The sequence below is a fragment of the Tachyglossus aculeatus genome, chromosome 2, assembly GCF_015852505.1.
Source record: "Tachyglossus aculeatus isolate mTacAcu1 chromosome 2, mTacAcu1.pri, whole genome shotgun sequence".
NCBI lineage: Eukaryota > Metazoa > Chordata > Mammalia > Monotremata > Tachyglossidae > Tachyglossus > Tachyglossus aculeatus.
Genome location: NC_052067.1, coordinates 100,916,130 through 100,934,135, shown reverse-complemented (window position 1 = coordinate 100,934,135; position 18,006 = coordinate 100,916,130).

Genomic DNA, 18,006 nt, shown 5'->3' with positions numbered 1-18,006 from the left:
GTGAATTAGGGTGGACACAGTCCCTGTCCAGCATGGGAGGTGCAGTTTAAGTAGGAGGGAGAACAATAGACTGAGGCACAGAAAAGTTGAGTGACTTGCTCAAGGTCACACATCAAGCATTTGTCAGATCTGGGATTCTGGGATTATACCCAGTCCTCTGATTCCCAGGCATGTGGTCTTTCCACTAGGACACGCTGCTTCGATCCTAAGGTTATATTTCTATGGTCCACAAGTCCCACAGGGACAAAAGCCACAACAACACTGACACCTAATGAAAGATTCAGTATGTCAGTCCATGTAAAACTTAATTCACAATTTTCCGAAGGAATTTAAACTGAGATTTGCTACACTCCAATAAGAAAAGAAAAAGAGATCAGCCTCTCAAAAATACAAATGTGGCTCATGTAATGGTTTAATTCCCCCCCAGTGCTAAGAACAGTGCTTTGCACATAGTAAATGCTTAACAAATGCCATCATTAGTATTTTTAAAAAATTGATTTATCAAGTTGGCGATCATGGTAGTCTTTTTCCAATCAAATCCTCCCAGAAGCCTTGGTAAATGCAAACTGTGAGGTTTAAATTTAGAAAAGGGGCAAATTTTTGTACCTTTGTTAATTACATAGCCTAATTAATAGCCTTGAATATTGTGAGTCTGTTGTTGGGTAGGGACCGTCTCCATATGTTGCCGACTTGTACTTCCCAAACGCTTAGTACAGTGCTCTGCACACAGTAAGTGCTCAATAAATATGATTGAACGAACGTTTAGGTGAAAGTTGGAGGCCTCTGTTGCTAAAATATCTGAACATTTGCATTTGTGCCCTTTGAGGAATTAAAAATGGAACACATTAATATCACATTCTCATGGACTTTACTTCTTTTGATCAGAGAACAAACTAATGGACAAGGCCTTTGTCAAAGGGCATTTCTGTGGCAAATGTTATAAATTCCACTCCACTACCTTAACAAAACATGCACCATTTAAAATACAATCATGATATTATGGGTGAACTTTAAAATGTGTGTTTGGTGTAGGCTAAAGTTGTTTTTAAGACATGTTATTTTTCCCCTAGAAAAAAATGTAAATGAAATCATGGGCTAAGACTGAGAGGCACGTCTAACATTTTTCCACTTCCATATCAAAATGCCATTTACAATTTCAGGTCAGCTTCTTTCTCTTCCTACCCCCTCCCCTGTCCACCCTTGATAATTCAGCAAACTGTGTGTCACTGGACTTTTCTACATCAAACTGGAATTTTACGGGTCATTCCCCTTCTCAGAACCCTCCAGCTGCTCCAGATGCTTCTTAAATCAAATTACAATTCCTGTTCATAGGTTTATAGGTCCTTCTACCAATTGTCCATCTTAACTAACTAATCACATTTCCTGTCACCCTTCATTATGTGTTCTCCTCCCCAGCAAAACAAAGTTAATTGCCGACCATATTCACATGAAGCTAAACCAGCACTCATGTAACAAACAATCCTGAACTCACTTGTGATTTTATAGCAAAATTGGAAATACCCTTGTTCTTGATTTAATTACACTGGGTATTTGAGCCTAAAGTAATAGTAGTAGTAGTAGTACTAGTAGCAGTAGTAATAGCATTTATTTAGCACTTACTGGGTGCAGGCGCTGTACTAACCCTGGGAGAGAATACACAGAGGGGAATTAGACATGATCCCTGTCCCTCATAGGGTTTTTTTTTAATGGAATTTATTAAGTGCTTACTATGTGCAAAGCACTGTTCTAAGCATTGGGGAGGTTACAAGGTGATCAGGTTGTCTGTCCCCTGTGGGGCTCACAGTCTTAATCTCCATTTTATAGATGTGGTAACTGAGGCACAGACGAGTTAAGTGACTTGCCCAAAGTCACACAGCTGACAAGTGTCGGAGTCGGGATTGGAACCCATGACCTCTGACTCCAAAGCCCGTGCTCTATCCTCTGAGCCACGCTGCTTCTCATTCATTCATTCATTAGATTGTATCTATTGAGCGCTCACTGTTTGCAGAGCACTGTACTAAGCACTTGGGAAGTACAAGTTGGCAACAAATAGAGACAGTCCCTACCCAACAACGGGCTCACAGTCTAGAAGGGGGAGACAGACAACAAAACGTATTAACAAAATAAAATAAATAGAAGAGTAAATATGTACAAGTAAAATAGAGTAATAAATCTGTACACACATATATACAGGTGCTGTGGGGAGGGGAAGGAGGTAGGGCGGGAGGATGAGGAGGGGAAGAGGAAGGAGGGGGCTCAGTCTGGGAAGGCCTCCTGGAGGAGGTGAGCTCTCAGTAGGGCTTTGAAGGGAGGAAGAGAGCTAGTTTGGCGGATGTGGGGAGGGAGGGCATTCCAGGCCCGGGGGATGACGTGGGCCGGGGGTCGATGGTGGGACAGGCGAGAACGAGGTACGGTGAGGAGATTAGCAGCAGAAGAGCGGAGGGTGCAGGCTGGGCTAGAGAAGGGAGGTGAGGTAGGAGGGGGAGAGGTGGGGTTCATGGCCTAGTGGACAGAGCTCTGGCCAGGGAATCAGAGAGTCAGAAGGTCATGGGTTCTAATCCTGATTCTGCCTCTTGTCTGCTGTGTTACCTTGGGCGAGTCACTTCACTTCTCTGGGCCTCAGCTATCTCATCTGTAAAATGAGGAGTGGGACAGTGCCTCACGTGGGACAAGCACTGTGTCCAACCCAGTTTGCTTGTATCTACTCCAGCACTTAGTTCAATGACTGGCACATAGTAAGCACTTAACAAATACCACAATTAGTATTATTATTATTCACAAACTAAGAATCTATAGAAAGTCTTATTTATTCAGATTCTCCGTATTTAGAGTTTGTGGTAATTCAGACTTTTTACTAAATACAACAATGAAGTATTAACTGTAGCATGGTGTAGTGGATACAGCATGAGTCTGAGAGTCAGAAGGACCTCTGCCATTTGTCTGCTGTGAGACCTTGGGTGAGTCACTTCATTTCTCTGTGCCTCAGTTCCCTCATCTGTAAAAATGGGGATTCAGACTGTGAGCCCTATGTGGAATAGAGACTGAGTCCAACCCAGTTATCTTGTATCTACCCCATTGCTTAGAACAGTGCCTAGCATATAATATAATAAGTGCTTAACCAATACCATTATTATTATTATTATTACTCCTGGAAGAGACAGGCAGCAAGAGAAGGGGAGTCAGCTGCACAGTAGAATTAGGGCTGTCGGGGGTGGAAAGGGACATATGAGATGCACAGAGAAGCAGCATGGCTCAGTGGAAAGAGCACGGGCTTTGGAGTCAGAGGTCATGGGTTCGAATCCCGACTCTGCCACATGTCTGCTGTGTGATCTTGGGCAAGTCACTTAACTTCTCTGGGCCTCAGTTACCTCATCTGTAAAATGGGGATTAAGACTGTGAGCCCCACGTGGGACAACCTGATCACCCTGTATCCTCCCCAGCGCTTAGAACAGTGCTTTGCACATAGTAAGCGCTTAACAAATGCCAATTATTATTATTATTATTATCATCATCATCATCATCATTTGTATTTACTGGGTACTCACTGTGTGCAGAGCACTGTAATGGGTGTTTAGGAGCATACCGGCACACCCTGTAGTACCAACTTGCTTTTATTTTACTCTCTCAGGTGGTAGTACAGTGCTTCGTGTACGATGAGTTTCAATACATATGATTGATTGATTGATTGATGCAGCAGTTAAGTGATCCTCAGAAATATAGCACTCCCCCTCCATCTCATTCCCAAATCTCCAGACCTCAGTCCTGCCCACCAAAGATCCAACCTCCCGCAACAAGCTATTCCCTACGGATCCCCAACTAACTGAGTAGTATAGGGCCAAGAGCTAAATCTAACCCTGATGACTTTCTTTATATCCATATCAGCCCTTACCATTATACCTTGATATTCATCTAGCTATTATTATATTATACATTACATTATTATTTTCTTTGGAGGATGTATGTTCAATTACTTATGCCATTTCCGTTAATTGTAACATTTTTACATCTGTTTCCTCTGCTTGAATGCGACCTGTGCTCTCATTGAATTTTCCCAAGTGTTCAGTTCAGTGCTTTGCTCTTAATGGGAGCCCAATAAATACCATTATGTCTACTATTAACTGTGCACTTTTCAGGCACCCAAAATGTTACTGATGAATAAATGGAGGAATACAGGCCAATTCCCACTCTTTTTTTCTTGGATATGGGCCAGTATTATGGATTTCCCTAGTTTATTATGGCAATCTGAAAAGTACAGTGCTCTGCACAGAGTAAGTGCTCAATAAATACGATTGGATGAATGAATGAATCTTTGAAAAGATATTCTGGCTCAGTTCTAATCAATTTCTTTATGCAATTCCTTGGTGAAGAAATTCTATATTTATTGAGGTACTTATTGTGTGTAGACAATAATAACAATTATAATAATGATAATAATGATGGCATTTGTTAAGCGCTTACTATGTGCTAAGTACTGTTCTAAGTGCTGGGGAGCATACAAGGTAATCAGGTTGTCCCACAGGAGGCTCACAGTCTTAATCCACATTTTGCAGATGAGGTAACTGAGGCCCAGAGAAGTTAAGTGACTTGCCCAAAGTCACACAGCTGAGAAGTGGAAGAGCTGGGATTAGAACCCATGACCCCTGACTCCCAAGCCCAGGCACTTTTCACCGCACCACCGTTTCTCTACTTTTCACTGCTTCTCTAACTATATGACCACTATATGAAGCACTTGGGAATTTATTTACTTAATTGCTTTATAGGTTGTTGTCCTTTGTATGTAGAGAACGAGTGTGGCCTACTTGAAAGAGCACAGTTCCAGCACTTAGAACAGTGCCCAGCGCTTAGAACAGTGCCCAGTGCTTAGAACAGTGCTTTGCACATAGTAAGCGCTTAATAAATGCCATTATTATTGTTATTATTATTTCCTCAGGTGATCTGGCCACACACCTCATTAACAAAATTGAAACCATCAGGTGTTATCTCCCTAAAATCTCCCCTGCTCCTCTCCCTCCTCTGCTCTCTTCCACTCTCCCAATATTTCAAGCAGTATCTCAAGAAGACTGTGAGCCCCATGGGGGACATGGACTATGTCTAATCTTATTACTTTGTATCTACCCCAGTGCTTAGAACAGTGCCTGGAGCATAGTAAGTGCTTAGTAAATATCATGGAAAAGAGAAGACTCTTGGCTCCTTTCCTTCTGCCTTCAGGACATCTCTACCTGGATGACGCGCAGACGCCTCAAACTAAACCTGTCCAGAACAAAACTCCTTATCTTCCCCTGCCCTCCCCGTGTCTTTCACATCACTGTAGACAATACCACTATCATCCCTATCTCTCTATCATCTTTCATGCATTCAATCTATCACCAAATCCTTTCCATTCAGCTTCCACAAACTTGCTAAAATCTGCCCTTACCTCTCTATCTAAACTACTACTTTGCTGATCCAAGCACTTATCCTATCCCGCCTTGACTACTGTATCTGCCTCCTTGCTGAACTCCCTGCCTCCTGTCTCTCCCCACTCCAGTCGGTACTTCTCTCTTTTGCAAGGATCATTTTTCTAAAGAAACATTCAGTCCATCTTTTGCTACTCCTCAAGAACATCCAATGCTTCCCGTCCACCTCTGCATCAAAGAGAAACTCCTTCCCATTGGCTTTAAAGCACTCAAGCAGCTCTCCCCCTCCTACCTCACCTCACTGATATCCTATTATAGACCAGCCCACACACTTTGCAGCTTTCACTGTGCCCCAGTCTCATCTATCTCACCGCCGACCCCTTTCCCACAGCCTCCCTCTAGCCTGGAATTCCCTCCCCACCCATATATGCCAGACCACTTCAATAATGATAATAAAGGTATTTGTTAAGTTCTTATTGCATACCAGGCACTGGGGTAGGTGCAAGGTAATTGGGTTGGATACAGTCTCTGTCCCACTTAGGGCTCACAATTTAATCCCCATTTTACAAATGAGATAACTGAGACTCAGCTAAGTGAAGTAACTTTGCCAAAGGTCACACAGCAGACATGTGGCAGAGCTGGATTAGAACCCAGGTCCTTCTGCCTCTCAGATTCGTGCTTTATCCACTAAGCCATGCTGCTTTAAGTCCTTACTGAGGTCCCGAGGGGCCTTCCCATTTAAATCCTCATTTCCCTGGCTCCTTCTCCCTTCTGCATCATCTTTGCACTTGGATCTGTGACCTTTGGCCATTTGATATTAGTCCCATCCTCAATCCCGCAGCACTTACGTACATATCTATCAATTATATATTACAAATTATTTATTTATATTCATGCCTGTCTCTCCCTCAACACTGTAAACTCTTTGTGGGCAGGGAACGTGTCTACCAACCCTTCCCTAATGTACTTTCCCAAGCACTTAGTACATTGTTCTACACACAATAAGAGCTCAATACATACCGTTAATGATGACCGGGAGTCTGCCAACCTGGGTTCTAATCCTACCTCGGCCATTTGCCTGCTGTGCCTTGGGCTAGGCACTTAACATCTCTCAGCCTCAGTTTCCTCATCTGCAAAATGGGGATTCAATACTTGTTCTCCCTCCCTCTTTGTGAGCCCTAAGTGGGATAGGGACTGTCTTCCCCCTTTTAGACTGTGAGCCCACTGTTGGGTAGGGACTGTCTCTATGTGATGCCAATTTGTACTTCCCAAGCGCTTAGTACAGTGCTCTGCACATAGTAAGCGCTCAATAAATACAATTGATTGATTGATTGATAGGGAGGGGGTCCCCTCTGCTTATATTGCATCTACCTTGGCACTGAACATAGTGCTTGGCACACGGTAAGTAGTTTAAACAAATACCACAACTACTAGTGTGACTCTTGATAGATTACCTATTATGTTTTAGACCAAATTAATCCTGTTAGATGGTCTTCTCTTAATGGTCAAGGACTTGTCATCTTACTTTTCTTGTATATTCCCAAGTACCTAGCACATAGTAGATGAGAAATACACCATTCTACACCTAGTAGGCCCACAATAAATTTCCAGAGAGGAATTCAGCACATAGCAGTCACAGAGAAGCAGCATGGCCTAGTGGATAGAGCATGGGCCTCAAAGTCAGAAGGACCTGGGTTCTAATCCTGGCGCTGCCGCTTCTCTGTTCTGTGACCTTGGGCAAGTCACATAACCTCTCTGGGCCTCAGTTACCTCATCTATAAAATGGGGACTAGGACTGTGAGCCCCATGTGAGAAATGCAGTGTGTCCAACTTGATTAGTTTGTATGCACTCTCCCAAGCACTTAGTACAGTGCTCTGCATAAAGGAAGTGCTCAATAAATATGGTTGATTGATTGATGGATATATATCAACATTTTATACAGTCTGCCACATAGTAAGGGTTTAAGGAATACCATAATAAATAAATAAATAAATAGATAAATCAGCATTTATTTATTTATTTAGGCATCTGGCTCAGCACTCTTCCCAGAATCAGCCTCACTTCTGTGCTCTGCAGACAATAGGCACTCTTTCATTCAACTGAATTTATTCAGCATTTACTGTGTTTAAAGCACTGCATAATAATGTTGGCATTTGTTAAGCACTTACTACGTGCGAAGCACTGTTCCAAGCGCTGGGGGGATACAAGGTTATCAGTGGGGCTCACAGTCTTAATCCCCACTTTACAGATGAGGTAACTAAGGCTCAGAGAAGTTGAGTGACTTGCCCAAGGTCACACAGCAAACACGTGGCGGAGCCGGAATTAGGACCCATGACCTCTGACTCTCAAGCCTGTTCTCTTTCCACTGACCCACACTGCTTATGCACTTAGGAAAGAACAATATAATAATAAGCAGACACATCCCCTGCCCAGTGGTTTTCACACAGAAGCAATCAATACACAGCTCTGCATGGAGTATTGGATAGAGCACAGGCCTAGGAGACAGAAGGTCATGGGTTCTAATTCCGGCTGTGACCTTGGGCAAATCTTCTCTGTGCCTTAGTTCCCTCATCTGTAAAATGGGGATTGAAATTGCAAGCCCCACATGGGAAAGGGACTGTGTCCAACTTGATTTCCTTGTCTCAGCTCTTAGTACAGTGCTGGGCACATAGTAAGCACTTAATAATAATAATAATATTGGCATTTATTAAGCACTTACTATGTGCAAAGCCCTGTTCTAAGCACTGGGAAGGTTACAAGGTGATCAGGTTGTCCCATGGGGGGTTCACAGTCTTAATCCCCATTTGACAGATGAGGTAACTGAGGCCCAGAGAAGTGAAGTGACTTGCCCAAAGTCACACAGCTAAGTGGCGGAGCCGAGATTTGAACCCCTGTCCTCTGACTCCAAAGCCCGTGCTCTCTCCACTGAGCCACGCTGCTTCTCAACAAACAAATACAACAAATAACAAATACAGTGATCAAATCACACGAAATCAATCAATTGATTGATTGAATGACTGATTAGAGACATTCTCCACTGCCTCCTGCCATCCCACAACACCTATCCTTTGCTGCTTCACCAACTGGTTAATTTCTGTTTCCCCCACTAGACCGTAAGCTCCTAGAGGTCAGGGATCAACTGTACTGTACTCTCTCAAAAATAATGAGTAATAATAATAAATATAATAATTATGGTATTTGTTAAGCATGCATTATGTGCCAAACACTGTTCTAAATGCTGGGGTAGATACAGGGTAATCAGGTTGTCTCACGTAGGGCTCACATTTTTAATCCCCATTTTACAGATGAGGTGACTGAGGTCCAGAGAAGTTAAATGACTTGCCCAAGGTCACACAGCAGACAAGTGGTAGAGCCAGGATTAGAACCTATGTCCTCTGACTCCCAAGCCCGTGCACTTTCCACTAAGCGCTTACTATGTGCCAAGCACTGTTCTAAGCACTAAGGTAGATACAAGTTAATCAGGCTGGGCACAATCCCTGTCCCGCATTGGGCTCACACACTTAGTCCCTGTTTCTTACAGATGAGGGAACTGAGGCACAGAGAAGTTAAGTGACTTGCCCAAGGTCACACAGCAGACAAGTAGGCGGTATTAGAATCCGTGACCTTCTGACTTCCATGCCTGTGCTCTATCCACTATGTCATTTTGCTCCTGTATAGTGCCCTGTACATAGTAAGTGCTTAATAAATACTATTAATTGACTGAATGATTACCACTTTGTCAACCTGAAAAGTTTGGGACTGGGTTGGTCAACTGAATAGTCATCTATGGAACGTCCATGATAGCTTTCCCAACCCCTTGAGTTGGGACATTTAGGGACAACCATTCGCTACAGCTACTTCCAAATGAGCAAATTAAAGAGAAACAAATGATATCCTTTCAAAATGCAGTGGAATAAAGCTGAGTTTGGCCATATTGCGAATATAATCAGCCAAGTTATAATGATAAACTCAGGAATTCATCAGAGTCTATTGCAAATGCAAACACTGCCATCCAAGACATTCTTGGAAAGCCTGATTTCCATTTCAGTGAAACAGTAAAAAAAAAAAAAAATTATCTTTCTTTTTCTCCTTTTGGAGTCTGTGAAACTAGTAAACTGACAATCACTTTATCAGAGGGAAAAATAGAGTAAGTGTAGTTTAAAGCTACTGTTATAAAATTCCAATTCAGGAGAAAATGATCTAGTGTACAGGTTAACAGAAAATGCATCTTACTGCGGTCTGAAAATAGGGTAGAGACAACTTGAACGTGACTGCAAAAATGTTTTCCTAAACACAATCAGCCTTGGAGAGTTTTATGTAGCGTAACTCGGATGTGGTTAAGCAAGATTGCCTCTTGCTTGCTCAATATCCCCCTGGAGAGGAGCCGGGTGGGAGGTCAGGCTCTGCCGGTGGCATGGGAGGAACACTGAGGTTGGCCTAGTGGAAACAGCACAGGCCTGGGCATCAGGAGACCTGGGTTCTCATGCCAATTCCGACACTTTTTTAAGTGGTATTTGTTAAGTGCTTACTATGTGCCAGACACTGCTATAGGCATTCGGGTTAATACAAGCTAATAACGCAGTCCCACATGGGGCTCTCAGTCTTAATCTTTCTAGACTGTGAGCCCACTGTTGGGTAGGGACCGTCTCTGTGTGTTGCCGACTTGTATTTCCCAAGCGCTTAGTACAGTGCTCTGCACACAGTAAGAACTCAATAAATGTGATTGATTGATTGATTGATTAATCTCCATTTTACAGATGAGATAACTGAGGCACAGAGAATTTAAGCGACTTGCCCAAGGTCACAGAGCAGACAAATGGTAAAACTGGGATTAGAATAATGATGGTACCTAAGTGCTTACTATGTGCCAGGCACTATCTTAAGTACTGGGGTAGATACAAGATAATCAGGTTGGACATCCTAGCCCACATTTTACAGACGAGGTAACTGAGGCATAAAGAAATAAAGTGACTTGTGCAAGGTCACTCAGCAGACAAGTGGAAGAGCTGGTATAAGAACCCAGATCCTTCTAACTCTCAGGCCAGTGTTCAATCCATTAGGCCATGCTGCTTCATACTTGCCAGCCATATGACCTTGGCCAAGTCACTTAATTTCTCTGGGTCTCAGTTTCATCTTCCGTAAAACAGGGATTAAAGAGCTGTTCTTCCTCCTGCTTAGACTGTGAGCTCCATGTGGATTAGATACTCTGTCTAATCTGACTGCATTATATCTACCCCAGTGCTTGGTGCAGAGTAAGTGCTAAACAGATACTACTTTCAATACTGTTGTTAATATGTAGAAGTGTTAGCATGGATGATTCTGGGTGCTGCAGTGTAAAGAGAGTGTGGTAAGGCAGGGATGCAGTAACTTGACTCATGTTTTTACCCAGAAGCTTTAGTCAGAGGGTCTGGAAAGTCCTCGCTGTCACAGCCAAGGGGAAGGGGCTTGATCTTTACAGCAAAGGGTTCTCTCAGATTGAACTGACTGGGGGTGCGTGAATAACGCAGGTCTGAGGGAGAGATATCTCACAGAACCATTAAGGGGAAGATGGAGAGGGAAGAGTCATGGGTGTTGAACATAATGGGTGTTCAGGAGGGCAATTAGCGCCCATTTCTTCCAAAGATGCTGGGGCTGCTGTCAGAGACAGAGTCTTTGGCTGCAGGGCCCATGGGGCTGATCCAGGATAGCACTGCACAGAGGCTGATGGTCTTTGGTTTGATTCCTTCGCAAACATTTTTTCAAAACTAGGTTACCAGAGGACTGGAGGCAATGCCCTGTCATGGGTAGGAACAGCATTGTCTAGTGGATAGAGCATGGGCCTTGGAGTCAGAAGGCCCTGAGTTCTAATCCTGGCTCTGCCACTTGTCTGCTGTGTGACTTTGGGCAAGCCGCTTTACTTCTCCGTGGCTCAGTTACCTCATCTGTAAAATGGGGTTTAAGATTGTGAGCCCCAGGTTAAGATTGTGAGTCCCTGTGACACAGGAATTGTGTCCAGCCTTCTTAGTTTGTATCTACCCCAGTGCTTAGAATAGTACCTGGCATATAGTAAGTGCTTAACAAATACCATAGAAGAAAAAAAAAAACCCTTAAGCTCTTGGCCAACAGTGGCAGGTAGTCTCTTGGAGCTGATCCTGAGCCCGGCTGGAGAGCAGAAGGATTTATCTCCATCAAAGCAAGCCCAGAAACAAGGGCTGGCACAAGGTGAATGCCCCTGATCCATGTAACCAAGCCAAGTTGTCTTGGTTCAGAAGGCCTCTGTGGTGAAGGGCCACTTCCAGCCATCCCGGCTCCCTTCCTGAGGGATGCTGTCTGCAATCTCCAATCCCAATGGCCAAATTTCTGCCAGCGACATTTAGGACCGACCATAGCTCAGCTAGCAGGTGCAATGCAGACACTGAAAGAGCATTTTCAAAAAGCTGGAATGGAAAGGTTTTGGGGTTTGAGTTACTCTGGGATCGATGGGGTTTCAAATCCCTTTAATACGTGAGGCCCCAGATTTGATTATCATCTCATCCGAATTTGGCATTCTCCTGAGTTCCAGCTCATTAGTCCTTGTTTCTCACAAGAGCCTCCTACTAGGCAATCCTGGGCTTCTTCTCCTGCTTCCCCTGCCCCGCCACCCCCCCACAACCTCTCTCCTTTCCCAATCACAGTCTAGTCTCATTTTTGTCCACTTAGAGCAGCAACAGAGAGTGCCCCCATCCCATTGAAATCCCTCCTCTGGGTTGTAACATTTCCCCAAACTAAGACAATTAGCTTTGCGCCTCTAACTCATTACCCATTTAACTGAATTACAAATGAAGAGTAGCTACGTCAGTGGTGACCTTAATGAGTATGTTAATTTTAGATTGGAAATGGCTGACTTGAAGTTGGATGACATCTATATATTTTTTAGTTAAACGTGTAAAGATCCAAGGCAATTCAACTGGATTTTATTCAGGATGGAATTGTCCTATAATTAACTTTTTTTTGTGCCCAGAGTTAGTAGGTGGAAGGATGGGGAGGGAAGAGAATGGGGAAGGGAGGAGAAGTAGAGGAGAGAGCGAGCTGTAGAGAAGGGGTCTCAAGATGCCAATTCTGTGTGTGGCTCGGATTCCCCCAGCCTGGCATCCTTAATGGGTGACTCAGATGGGCAGAGAAAGCCAGGCTGTGGAATAAAGGGGCTTGGACTTTGTGAAGGGGAGGAGCCATGGATGCACAGCAAAAGTTGCTGGGAGAGAGGGCTGTTGGCAGTGGACTAGGGGCTTTGGGAGGTAGGGAAGGGGATGTGTGGAAGTAGGACCAATCATTGGCATTTGTTGAGTGCTTACTTTGTGCAAAGCACTGTACTGAGTGTTTGCAGGATGGGAAAGAGAGGGGAAGATGCTTGATGGGGGAGAGGAGAGAGAGGAATAGGAGGCCAGGGAGGATATGGGAAAGAATATCTCCATGGACAGAGGGAGGGTGACAGATACCAGGATGGGAAACTGAAAATCGAATTGCAGCCTCGTTGGCCTTGTCAAAAAGGCCTCACATAATAGTAATAATGGTACTTGGTAAGCTCTTACTATGTGTCAGGCACTGTTCTAAGTACTAGAATAGATACAAGACAACCAGGGTGGACAAAGTTCCTGTCCCACATGGGGCTCACGGTCTTAATCCCCATTTTACAGATGAGGTCACTGAGGCACTGAGGAGTGAAGTGACTTATCCAAGGTCACATAGAAGATAGGTGGTGGAGCTGGGATTGGAACCTAAATCCCTTTGACTTCCAGGCCTGTGCTCTATCCACTAGGCAATGATGCTTCCCATACTTACATCACATGCTGATCAGTGGCGTGAGGGTTAGATGGGGCCGGAAGGACCAATAGCCAAGACTATATGTGACCAAGGTGTTCTGCGGGAGCAACGGAGAAGAGTGGGATGAATTAGATAATTGCAATGATCGAGGTGTTTGGAGGCACTGACAGCCTAGCAGAGTGGACAGTCCATGGAATAATGAACCGCTTCAACAAGCCTTGGAGGCGTAGTGGATAGAGCATGGGCCTGTGAGTCGGAAGGACTTGGATTCTCAACCTGGCTCTGCCAGTTGTCTACTTATGACATTGGACAAATCACTTAACTACTCTGTTCCTCAGTACGCTCATCTGTAAAATGGGGATTAAGCCTGGGAGTCCTATGTGGGACAGGAACCATGTCCAACCCTTTTATCTCGTGTCTACCCCAGCATTTAGAACAGTTTCTGTCACATAGTAAGCACTTAACAAAATTCCACAAGTATTATTATTATTTTTTTCTGGACACTGAGACTCTGGGCCTTGAAAAGGTGACATGTTTTGATTTGGGATTGGGTTTGAGGGGAAAAGAGAAGGGTAGTTCAACCTGATTTGGATCGCAGGTCCCAGATACCTGGAAGATGACTATTTTGCCAACGCGTCTGGGGAAACAGGACACTCTTTTCCTACTCTACCCAGATCACACTCTTCACACCTCCCATGCCAACCTTCTTGTTGCCCTGGGCTCTCAACATTCCCATCCCTGACCCAAAGCTATCTCTTTGCATGGAACTCCCCTTGACTCTAATCTGCAATACCACACTCCTCCCCCTTCTCAAGCCGTTTGAAATATCACTTCTACCTGAAATTCTTCCCAGATGAATCCCCACATCCCTTGGTTGTGTTCCCTTACATCCACGTTTAGATTTGTTCATTATATGCTGACTTTTCTTTGCATTCTTCACATCTATGGTCTTATTTTTTTTCCTATTGCATGCCTGTCAGTTTTTGTGCCAATTTGCATGTTCATTTCACTGCCTGTTCCTTAAGGGCAGAGACCACATCTTTTATTTCTATTGCATGTTCCTAACTGTATTAGGTATCATTAACAATAATAATAATAATAATGGCATTTGTTAAGCACTTACTATGCGCAAAGCACTGTTCTAAGTGCTGGGGAGGTTACAAAGGATCAGGTTGTCCCACGGGGGGCTTGTAGTCTTAATCCCCATTTTACAGATTAGGTAACTGAGGCCCAGAGAAGTGAAGGGACTTACCCAAAGTCACACAGCTGACAAGTGGGAAGCGGGGATTTGAACCCATGATCTTGGACTCCAAAGCCCATCCACTGAGTGCCAAACAAGAGCTCTGTGCATTTTCACATTGAGAAGCTGTGTGATCTAGTGGAAAGAGCACGAGCCAGGGAGTAAGAGGACTGGGTTCTAACTCTGCTGCTGTGTGTCCTTGGGCAAGTCACTCCACTTCTCTATGCCTCAGTTCCCTCATCTACAAAATGGGGATTCAATATCTGTTCTTTCTCCTTCTTAAACCGTCAGACCCACTTGGGACCTTATTATCTTGTATCTACCCCAGCGCTTACAACAGTCATTGGACATAATAAATGCTTAACAAATACCACAATTATTAATTATTACAATTAGCTACCTAGTAAAGAACCCTGCCCACTGTAGGTGCCTGATGCAGTTCTAATAATGATAATGATGGCATGTGTTAAGCGCTTACTGTGCACTGTACTAAGCACTGGGGTGGATACAAGCAAATCAAGTTGGACACAGTCCCTGTCCCATGTAGGGCTCATGATTTTACAGATGAGGTTATTGAGGCACAGAGAATAATAATGGCATTTGTTAAGCGCTTACTATGTGCTAAGCATTTTACTAAGCTCTGGGGTGGATACAAGCAAACTGGGTTGGACACAGTCCCTGTCCCACCTGGGGCTCCCAGTCTCAATCCCCATTTTACAGACGAGGTAACTGAGGCCCAGAGAAGTGAAGTGACTTGCCCAAGGTCACACAGCGGACAAGTGGCACAGCAGGGATTAGATTAGAACCCATAACCTTCTGACTCCCGGGCCTATGCTGTATCTAGTATGCCATGCTGTTTCTCACTATGCCATGCTGCTTTCACAGTGGGCACCCAGCACAGCACATTACCAAAAGAAGGTGTGCAGTATAGTATTTTGCACACAGTGTACACTGTATAAATGCTGCTTCTCTTGAACCTTAGTAGAACTGGTGGATGACAGCAGTGGTGAGTGGAAAATATTGATATAGAAACAGAGTGTCCAGAAAGCCAGATAAAGGTACCATCTTAGATGGAGAGAAGATTAGTGACAGATGGAGAAATGAAAGCCACCCTCAAGAGGATAGGAGGAGATCAATCCAAACTGAGAAGAAAGAGTAAGGATAACATGAAGAGAAAACACCTAGTGATTTCAAGGGACTGCCTTTTTTAGAGAATCGACTGGTTGCCTGGTTCTGGGAGTCCCCTAGATCTCTTAGATAGGTTTTCTTCCAAAATGGAATTTCATTTTTGTTACAGCACAGAGCAAACAATGTTAATCATTATCATCGTGATCAAACATCTCTAGTGTTCTGAGCAGGCACCAGATGCTGCACAAGATGCTTCAGAGCCCAATTTATGCCTTTATCATCATTACTCCTGTCAAAATGTAATATTCCGCCAGAACGACTGCATTTCCTGAGATGATGGATGGCTTTCTTAAGGTCAGAAGCCGACTTCTGATTAGCTCTGGGGGAGCAGAAAGCCCTCATTTTCTAGATCCCATGGTGGGATAATATGTTAGGAAAGTTCCTGATGGTGGTGAAACTCTCGTTCCAATTACTGTGAACTTTCATAGCTGAAGTGCTAGAGGAACCAAGCAACGCCATTAGGAATTTCTTTAGAGTACAGATTTCAGGAAATGCATGGTGAAATTTCAGTACTGAAATTCAGGACCAAAGGAACCAGAGGGTCCCATTTCCCAAGCACAAATCAATCAATCGATCACCTTTATTGAACACTTACTGCACAGAGCACTAAGTGTGAGGGAGAGTTCAACATAACAGATTTGGTAGATACGTTCCCTGCCCACAGTGAACTCAAGTCTGGAGGTGCTTTGGTTCACTTTCCTCTCCCTCACCCCATCCCATCCTTCTTTGATCGATTAATTATTTATTCCTCTTTGTTGTTTCTTTTTGCCCTATTCAGGTCAAAGGGAAGGAAATCATCTTTGGCCTGGAGCCAGCTGAGCTATTATTGGAAGGCAATTAGATCCCTTGTTTGGTCAATTGCCAATCCCTAATTCCTTGTAGAAGCTATAAGATGCCAGAGGAAACATATTGAGCATAAATGGACCTCTGGGAAGCAGTATGGTCTAGTGGAAAGAGCACAGGAGTGGGAGTCAGGAGGCCTGAGTTCTAAGTCCTCTTTGCTACTGTCTGCTGTGAGACCTTGGGCAACTCACTTGACTTCTCTGGACCTCAGTTTCACCATCCAATCCAATGAGGGTTAAATTCCTGTTCTCTCTCTCCCTCTTCTGTCAGTCCCCTGTGGGACAGGGGCCACATCTGATCTGATTGCATTGCATCAATGGGGAAGCAGCCTGGCCTAGAGCATAGAGCACGGACCTGGGGATTAGAAGGCCTTGGGTTTTAATTCCAGTTATGCCACTTCTCTGCTGTGTGACCTTGGGTAAGTCACTTCCCTTTTCTGGGCCTCAATTACTGCAGCTGTAAAATGAAGCTTTAGATTGTGAGCCCCATGTGGAACAGGGACAATGTCCAACCTGATTAGCTTATATCTACCCCAGTGCTAAGAACAGAGCTTGATACATAGTAAGCGCTTAACAAATACTATTACAATCATTGCTATCATCAACCCCACCACTTAGGACAGTGCTTGGCACAAAGTTGGAACTTAACAAATACTACAATTATTATTATTATTACTGTGAGCCCCACCTGTTAGCATTCTCTCCACCTTAATTTTATTTTATTTCATTCTATTGCATGTAACTTCATTTATTTATATTAATGTCTGTCTCCCCCTCTAGACTACAACCTCATTATAGGCAGGGAATATATCTGTTTTAGTGCAATATTGTACTCTCCCAAGTGCTTAGTACAGTGCTCTGCACATGGTAAGCACTCAATAAATATGATTGACTGACTTGTTTGATTCCTCCAGTCCACCAAGTTCATGTTCTAGAGGAAAACGTATTATGCACAGGAGGACAGTTCAGCAGAAGAGGTAGATTTGAGCAGATATGGGCCTGAGGAAGAGAGCCAATTCACAGGCAGAAAAGAATTCCTTCGCCTCCTTTACCTCTTCCTAGCAGGAGATGAGGCTGCTCTGACAGCAGCTGGTAGTAATAATCCTAACAATCCAATCAATCGATCCATCAGTAACAATTGTGGTGTTTGTTAACACTCATTATGGCCAAGCACTGCTCTAAGCACTGGGGTAGATACAAGGTAATTGGGGTGGATACAGTCCCTGTCCCACTTGGGGCTCACAGTCTTAATCCCCATTTTATAATAATAATAATAATAATAATGGCATTTATTAAGCGCTTACTATGTGCAAAGCACTGTTCTAAGCACTGGGGGGATACAAGGTGATTAGGTTGTCCCACGTGGGGCTCACAGACTTAATCCCCATTTTACAGTTGAGGTAACTGAGGCATAGATAAGTTAAGTGACTTGCCCAAGTCACACAGCAGACATGTGGCAGAGCCGGGATTTGAACCCATGACCTCTGACTCCAAAGCCCGGGCTCTTTCCACTATGCCACGCTGCTCCTCATTTTAAAGATGATGTCAGTGTGGCTCAGA